Raw genomic sequence first — 9,197 nt, 5'->3', positions numbered from 1 at the left:
ACTGGCATTGTGACCTACTTATTTAAAAGCTTTTCTGGGTATAATATCTTGAGTATAATATTTTTACATCTATTTAAGATGTAAAGAAAGAAAATGTGAACCCAGGATAAATACAATAGATTTCTTCTTTTCATTTTGAAGTAAGCATTGCTGTCAACACTGATGGATGATCTGATTTTCTGTCCATTTTATTTTATGTCCTTTCATGTAACTTTTGCCAAGTTGTCCAAAGTGATTATTTATTTGTGTTAAAAGTTCAATAATTTTACTAGGATATATCATGGTATTGGTCATTTTAGGTTGATATTCTCGGGTGCACACTGTGATCTTTCAATACATAGTTCCAAATATTTTTATTTCTATGTTTCAGGAAACTTTCTGTAATTACAGATTCCAGAATTTGTTCTGTTTCTTAACTTTCATTTTTTTTTCTTCAAGAGGCCCTATTATCCATATGATGAATCTTGTTTGCCTGCTTGTTTCTTTTAGAAAAATCCTTTTTTTTAATTAAAGTTTATTGGTGTGACAACTGTTTGTAAAATTACATAGGTTTCAGGTGTACAATTCTGTAATACATCATCTGTACATCACATTGTGTGTTCACCACCTAGAGTCAGTTCTCCTTTTATCACCATTTATTTGATCTCTTTTACCCTCATCAACCATTCCCTTCCCCTTTCCCTCTGGTTTATATCTTTATTTCTTTATAATTTAGCAAAAATTCCACCTATTTCTCTTAAGGCGTTAATTGTTGTGTTATTTGCTCTTATGTTTCTTGTAATTTGGCCTTCATCATCTATTGGGTTGTCGGAAAAGTCATGATGCATTTCTGCAACAGATGGCGCTAGTTCATTTTTGGAAGTACTAGAGTTATTCGCATCTATGTTATTGCTATGTCATTTGACAGCTGACAGTTCTAGTTTCATTCTAAAAAACAATTGAGTGCTTTGGTTGAGTTTTGGAGATTTTACAACAAGTTGAAAATGGAAGACCAAACTGTGCATTTTTGCCATATTTTACTGTTTTACTTCCATAAAAGGAAGAACGTGCATCAAGCTTGTGAAAAGTTGCATAAAGTTTATGGTGACAATGCTCTACAAGAACGTTAGTGCCAAAATGGTTCATGAAATTCTGTGCTGGTGATTTTGATCTCAATTACACTCCTCGGTCAGGGAGTCCCACCAAGGTTGATGACGACAAAATAAAGGCACTGATAGAATAAAACCCACATTACACAACAGGAGAGATTGCAGAAACATTGAACATCAATCATTCAAGCATTCACGACCACCTGAAGAAGATGGGATACATAAGCAAGCTCGATATTTGGGTTCCGCATGAACTCAAAGAAGTTCATTTGACGGCGCATATAAACATCTGCAATATGCTCATTAAACATGAGGAAAATGAACCTTTTCTGAAGTGACTGATAACTGGTGATGAGAAGTGGATTGTTTACAACAATGTGGTGTGCAAACGGTCTTGGTCCTGACATGATGATTCGCCTCAAACTACATTGAAAGCAGACATTCATCAGAGGAAGGTTATGCTTTCAGTGTGGTGGGGTTTTAATGGTGTCGTGTTTTTTGAGCTTCTACCAAGGAAACAAATAATCAGTTCAAATGTGTACTGTTGGCAATTGGACAGTTTGAATTAATCCATCATTCAGAAACATCCAGAGTCTGTCAATTGTAAAGGACTTGTGTTTCATCGCAACAACACAAGACCACACACAAGTTTGATCACCCATCAAAAATTATTGGAGCTTAGATGGGATGTGTTGCCACACCCACCATACTTGCCTGACCTTGCACCGTCAGACTTCCACTTGTTTCGCTTTCTTCAAAACTCCTTGCGTGGTATAACGTTCAATTCAGATGAGGTTGTAAATCAGCACCTTGTTCAATTTTTTGCAAATAAAGACAGGTCCTTCTATGAACGAGGAATTATGAAGCTCACTGAAAGATGGCAAAAGGTTATCGAAAAAAGTGGGCACCATATCAATGATTGATCTTTGTTCTTTTTTTTTTAAGATTTTATTGGGGAGTTGGGGGGAGGGGAACAGCATTGGGGAATCGGGGAAGGGGAAAAGACAGGTAGACAAATTGCTGTTTTTGTTCTTCAGTCTAGTTGTGGAGGACGTCGTTTTACTGGCCCATGTCGGTATGATCATTGTGCTCTTCCCCGGTGAGGCAATCGGTCGCTGGTCATTGGTTGGCCGCTCACAGTGGCTCCCGGCAGCTCACACCGGCTGCCGGCTGCACACACTGGCTGCCAGCCACTCACATAGCTCACAGCAGCCCACTGAAGCCCCGCTGCAGCCTACGCCGTCGCCAGCAACTCACAGCAGCCCAGCTCCAGGTCAAGCTGTTGTTCATCATCTTAGATGTAGAGGGCGAGCGTCACTGGCCCTCAATGTGGGATCCCAGCTGCAGCCCTGCTGCTCAGAGCTGGCGTCCCAAGCAAGCTCTTAACCAGCTGAGCCATTCGGCCGGCCCTGATCTTTGTTCTTTATATAAATGAATGACCTTTGAAAAACAGACAAAATACATCATGACTTTACCGACAACCCAATAATTTTTTTAAATTTTGAATTCTTTCCCAAGGTTTTTTTTCTGTATTTCCCTCTCCTCCCCCCACTCAAATATTGACACCAGGCTAGGCTAGTGACCATGGGGGTTGTTCCTACCCACTTGTACTTGGGAGTAAGTTTGTTTTAAGTTCGTCCATGCGTTTTTGATTTTGCTATCTAATTGCCATATTATTTTTAAGGAGAGAGGGAATTAGTATAGGATTTAAAAAGATTCAAATCTTTTTTATGGCTGCTATCTTCCCAGAAGCCCCTTAAAACCTCATGGTTTTAATGACATTAGCAGCGTTCCTGAAAGGCATCCCTATGCTAGGTTGTCTGCAGTAACTTAGCTACAACCAGGAGTGAATATGCATCACACAAATGCATCCTTAACACAACTTCCCCCAAATGCCTCTGACTTCCTAGCAGAACTTGACCGACAGAGATGTGAGGGAGGCAACTTGGAGTGATCTCAAATGCCTGAGGTTACAATAGCCAATTGTTGCAAAAACACATTTTTTTGGTTTGTTTTTTTTGTTTTTTGTTTTTACTGAAACACATGACCACCTAAACACATTGCTGGGGCCTCCTCCCAAGACTTTGGAAATGGCAAATGTTTACCACTGTGGTAAAGATTGAGTAAATCAGAGTATATCCATAAGATGGAATATTACACAGCTAAGGAAAATAACCTTTTCAAATTAAAAAATAATCTTTTCATAATAAAAAATGCATTGTAGGAAATTTAGATAAAAATACATAAAATAAGAAAATAAAAACATCATATTCCTACCACCCAGAGATTATCACTGTTTAATACCTTTGGATATGTCCTTCCAGATTTGAAATACTTTGACAACAGTTAAAACTGCACATAAATTAAGCATGTTGAAACAAATCAGGACAAGTTGTACCTACAATGATAATGAGATGTAAAGTTATGTATACATTGAAATGTATTAAAATGGAATATACCAAAAATGTTAAGAGGGCTTATTTGTAGCTTAGGGTGATTGTTATTTTCTTATTTTCTGTATTTCCTACAACAAGCACACAGATTTTTATAACCAGAAAAAAATTAATCACTTCAAAAGTAATTATAGTTATTTCAAACTGATATGCGATTATGAGCATATATAAATCGGATAAACAGCTTATTTTGTGACCAATGATTACATAGCTGCATTATGTTACTTTAGGTTCTCCTCCCTCAAAAAAAAAAATCAAATCAGATTGTGATTTTGTTTCTTGACCTTAACACGTGGACATTATAGGAGTATGTATATCACACGATCAATTCATTGGCAGGAGGTTTATGTCTTGAGGGGAATAAATTTGAAATTCTCAAGGTACTTTGCTCTGGTAATCAGACTTGATCTCTAAGCGAAAAGAGAGAATTGAATTGTTTAACATTGGTCAGAAAAAGCTTTTAGGAGGATTCCTTTTTTATTACAAAATTTATGTATTTATTTATTTTTATTTTTTCAGTTACAATTGACATTTAATATTATTTTATATTAGTTTTAGATGTATAGCATAGTGGGTAGACATTTATTTATGAAGTGGGTCCCTTGTAGTCTAGTTCCCACCTGTCACTATACATAGTTACTACGATATTAGTAACTATATTCCCTATGCTATACTTTACATCCCTGTGACTATTTTGTAATTACCAATTTGTATTTGTTAATTTCTTCACATTTTTCATCCAGACCCCCAATCCCTCTCCCATTTTGCAACCATCAAAATGTTCTCTATATCTTTGAATTTGTTTTTGTTTCATTTGCTTATTTTATTTTTTAGATTCCACTTATAAGTAAAATCATATGACATTTGTCTTTTGCTGTTTGACTTATACATTCAGCACAATAACCTCTAAGTCCTTCCATATTGTTGCAGATGGGAAATTTCCTCCTTTTTTATGGCTAACTAATATTCCATTGTATAAATGTACTACCCCTTCTTTATTCACTCATCCAGTCAAGGACCCCCAGGTTGCCTTCATACGTTGGCTTATGTAAATAATGCTGCAATGAACATATGGATGAACATGTCTCCTTGAAGTGACATTTTGGGTTTCTTTGGATAAATACCCAGAAGTGCGATTATTAGGTCCTTCTTTGTCTCTTGTTTTAAAGTGTATTTTGTCTGGTATAAGTATTGCTACTCCAGCTTTTTGTTGTTGTTGTTGTTGTCTGTTTGTTTCTGTTTTCATGAAATATCTTTTTCCATCCCTTTACTTTCTATGTGTGTCTTTCGAACTGAAGTGTGTCTCTTGTAGGCAGCATATCTGAGGGTCTTGTTTTCTTATCCATTCAGCCCTCTGTCTTTCAATTGGAGCATTTAATCCATTTACATTGAAAGTAATTGTTGATAGGTATGTAGTTACTAACATTTCATTATTCATATTTTGATTTTTTTCATCTTAAAAACATTCCTCTAACATTCCTTGTGATACTCATTTGGTGATGATGAACTCCTTTAGCTTTTTCTTGTCTGGAAGTTCTTTATCTGTCCTTCTATTCTAAATTATAGCTTTGTTGGATAGAGTAATCTTGTTTGTAGGTCTTGCTTTTCATCACTTTGAATATTTTCTGCCAATCTGTTCTGGCCTGCAAAGTTTCTGTTGAGAAATCAGCTGACATTCTTATGGGAGATCCCTTGTAGGTAACTAACTGCTTTTATGTTGCTGCTTTTAAGATTCTCTCTTTGTCTTTAACCTTTGGCATTTTATTTTTTTAATTTATTATTTTTATTAATTTCAGGTGTACAAAACAGTGTGCTAGTTATGCTTTTTACCCCTCACAAAGTGACAACATCCCTCCTCCAGTCCAGCCCCTCACTCCCCCCACTCCAATATCATACATATCTATTACAATTCCATTGACTAACTCTCCACACTATACTCCACATCCCGTGACTATATATATATTAAATTACAGTTGACATACAATATTATTCAATGTCAGCTTCAGGTATACAGTGCAGTGGTCAAGACTCTACACTGTCCATGAAGTGGTCATCCTAACAAGACATGTGCCCATCTGCACCCTACAAAATATTTACAACATTATTAATTATATTCCCCGAACTTTCATATCCCTGTGGCAATATTGTAGTTACCAATTTATGCGGTCTAATCCCTTCCCGTTATCCCTCATCCCCATCCCCCTCCCATCTAGCAACCATCAGTTTTTCCTCTATATCTCTGAGACTATTTCAGTTTACTTTGCTCATTTATTCAGTTCTTTTTTTTTTTTTTAAAGATTTTTATTGGGGAATTAGGGGGATGGGAACAGTGCTGGGGAATTGGGGGAAGGGGAACAGACAAGTTGCTGTTCTTTTGTTCTTCAGTCTAGTTGTGGAGGACATTGCTTCACTGGCCCAAGTTGGCACCATCATTATGCTCTTCCTGGGCGAGGCAGATCAGTCGCCGGCTTCTGGACGGCCACTCACTGCAGCTGCTGGCCACTCACGCTGGCTGCTGGCTACACACAGTAGCCCATAGCAACCCACTGCCACAGGGGCTGCAGCCTATGCTGTCATCCCAGCTCCAGGTTGAGCTGTTGTTCAGCATCTTAGCTGTGGAGGGCAGTGTCACTGGCCCTCATATGTGGGATCCAAACCAGGGCCCTCTGGCGCCCCAAGCCAGTTCTTAACCATCGCGCCACTCGGCCGCCCCATAACTTTTTTATATACTAATGTTGAAACATCAGAAAAAGAAATAGAAACGCAATTTCCTTTGCAATTGCAAGAAAAATAATAAAATACCTAGAAATAAACTTAACCAAGGATATGAAAGACCTATACACTGAAAACTATAAGATATTTTAAAAGAAATTGAAGAAGACACAAAGTAATGGAAAGACATTCTGTGTTTATAGGTTGGAAGAATCAGCATAGTTAAAATGGCCATATTACACAAAGCAATGTACAGATTTAATGCAATCCCCATCCAAATCCCAATGGCATTTTTTCAAGAAATAGAACAAAAAATCATCAGATTTGTATGGAACCCAAATAGCCAAAGCAATTCTAAGAAAAAAGAGCAAGGATGGAGGTATTACACTCCCTGACTTCAATTTGTACAAGTGACAATAATCAAAACAGCATGGTATTGGCAGAAAAACACACACAGAGAATACAATTGAAAACCCAGAAATAAACCCACACAAATATGGGAAGATAATTTTCTGTGAAGGACCCAAAAACGTACAATGGAGAAAGGTATGGTATATATACACAATGGAATACTATTCTGCCATAAGAAAAGATGAATTAATGCCATTTGCAACAACATGGATGGATCTTGAGATTATTATGCTAAGCAAAATATCAGACAGAAAAAATCGAGAACCACATGATTTCACTGATATGTGGGATATAAAACTGAAATCAGCAAAGGAACAAGACAAACAAATGAAGAAACAAAAACTCATAGACACAGACAATAGTTTAGTGGTTACCAGAGGGTAAGGGGGGAGGGAGGTGGCAGATGAGAGTAAAAGGGGTCAAATATATGGTGATGGAAGGAGAATTGACTTTGGGTGGTGAATACACAGTGTGATATATAAATGATGTATTACAGAATTGTACACCTGAAACCTATGTAACTTTACTAACAATTATCACCCCAATAAACTTTATTTAAAAAAAGAAAGAAAGAAAGCCTCTTCAATAAATGGTGCTGGGAAAATTGGAAAGCCAAGTGAAAAAAAATGAAACTAGACTGCTATCTGTCACCATATACCAAAATTAACTCAAAATGGATCAAAGACCTAAACATAAGACCTGAAAATAAACTGTATAGAAGAAAGCAGAGGTACTAAAATTGTGGACCTTGGATTCAAAGAAGATTTTATGAATTTGGCCTCAATGGCAAGAGAAGTAAAAGCAAAATAAATGAATGGAACAATGTCAAACTAAAAGGTTCTGCACAGCAAAGGAAACCATCAACAAACCAAACCAAATGAGAGACGGTATTTGTAAAGAATGCCTCCGATAAGGGGCTAATATCCAAGATATACAAAGAACTCGTAGACCTCAACTACAAAAACACAAACAATCCAATTTAAAAATGGACAGTGTCTGCTTCCTTTCTCAGTTACTAATTGCCAGTCAGACCTTTACTCTCTCCTCTTTTATGGTTTTGTTATCACAAATTATCCCTATTTATGCTGTGAGTTGATTTCTGCACTGCAGTAGCAAGTTTTCTTTTTCTTCTTTTTTTTTTCTTCTTTACCCTGTAAGTTATGTTTAAGTGTATAGTGTCCTACTTGGTGTAGGGTTGTCACCCCAATAAACATTAATTTTAAAAAAAGACTTCAAAAAAAGAAATGGGCAGAGGACTTGAACAGATACTTTTTCCCAAGAAGGCATGAAAACAACCAACAGATATATGAGAAAAATGCTTAACTTCACTAGCTACTAGGTAAATGGAAATTAAAACCACAATGAGATTTCACCTCACACCTGTTAGAATGGTATTATCAGCAAGACAAATAATAAAAAGTATTAGAAAGGCTGTGGAGAAAAAGAAACCCTCATACACTGCTGGTGAGAATGTCAATTGGTGCAGCCACTATGGAAAAACAATATGGAACTTCCTCAAAAAATTAAAAATAGAATTACCATGCGACCCAGCAATCCCTCTCCTGGGTGTCTACCCCCAAAATCTGAAAACAATTATCTGTAAAGATATATGTACCCTAATGTGTTCCTTGAAGCATTTTTCACAGTGGCCAAGACATGGAAACAACCAAAGTGCCCTTTGATAGATGATTGGATAAAGAAGATGTGGTACATATGAGGTGTGATCAAAACATACTGTGAATGTTTAAATAAAAAAAAAGTATTACAGTTAAAGACACATTGCCATTAATCTTCCTCAAAATAATCTCCCTTGCTTCGAACACAATTATCCCATCGTTCTTGCCACTTTCTGAAGCAGGTCTGGAAGTCCTCTTTAGTGAGTGTCTTTAGTTGCACTGTCGTGTCTGCCTCGATGTCCTGAACGGATTCTAAATCTTTACTTTTCATGGTCATTTTGACTTTGGAGAAGAACCAGAAGTGTCATGGTGCCAGATCCGGTGAATAAGGTGGATGAGAACACAACGTAATGTTTCTATTTGACAGAAATTACCATGCCAAAAACAATGTGTGACACAGGGCCTTTCTGTTGCGATCACAAAATACGGTGAATTCTGCTGCTGAGTACCATTCAATGGAAAGGCAGGGATCTTCAATACGGGAAGTGGCACGTGGAACCTTAGTAACAGTGTGTGACAAGTTTCAACTTGTTTGGTGCAGTCAATTGGGTGTGAGATCCAATTGAGAGAAGGTGTGTTTTTAAGTGTGCCATAAATTATTCTCCATCATGACAACGCTCCTTTGTCACACATGGCTCCTGACATATGGCAACTTCTGTCAATTAAAAACATTATGGTGTGGGGCCGGCCGAGTGGCGCGATGGTTAAGAACTGGTTCGGGACGCCAGAGGGCCCTGGTTCGGATCCCACATATGAGGGCCAGTGACACTGCCCTCCACAGCTAAGATGCTGAACAACAGCTCAACCTGGAGCTGGGCTGCCGTGAGTCGCCGGCGATGGCATAGGCTGCAGCCCCT

This window comes from Hipposideros armiger, unplaced genomic scaffold, assembly GCF_001890085.2.
Source record: "Hipposideros armiger isolate ML-2016 unplaced genomic scaffold, ASM189008v1 scaffold_1873, whole genome shotgun sequence".
Taxonomy (NCBI): Eukaryota; Metazoa; Chordata; class Mammalia; order Chiroptera; family Hipposideridae; genus Hipposideros; species Hipposideros armiger.
Note: the sequence above shows the minus strand (reverse complement) of the source record.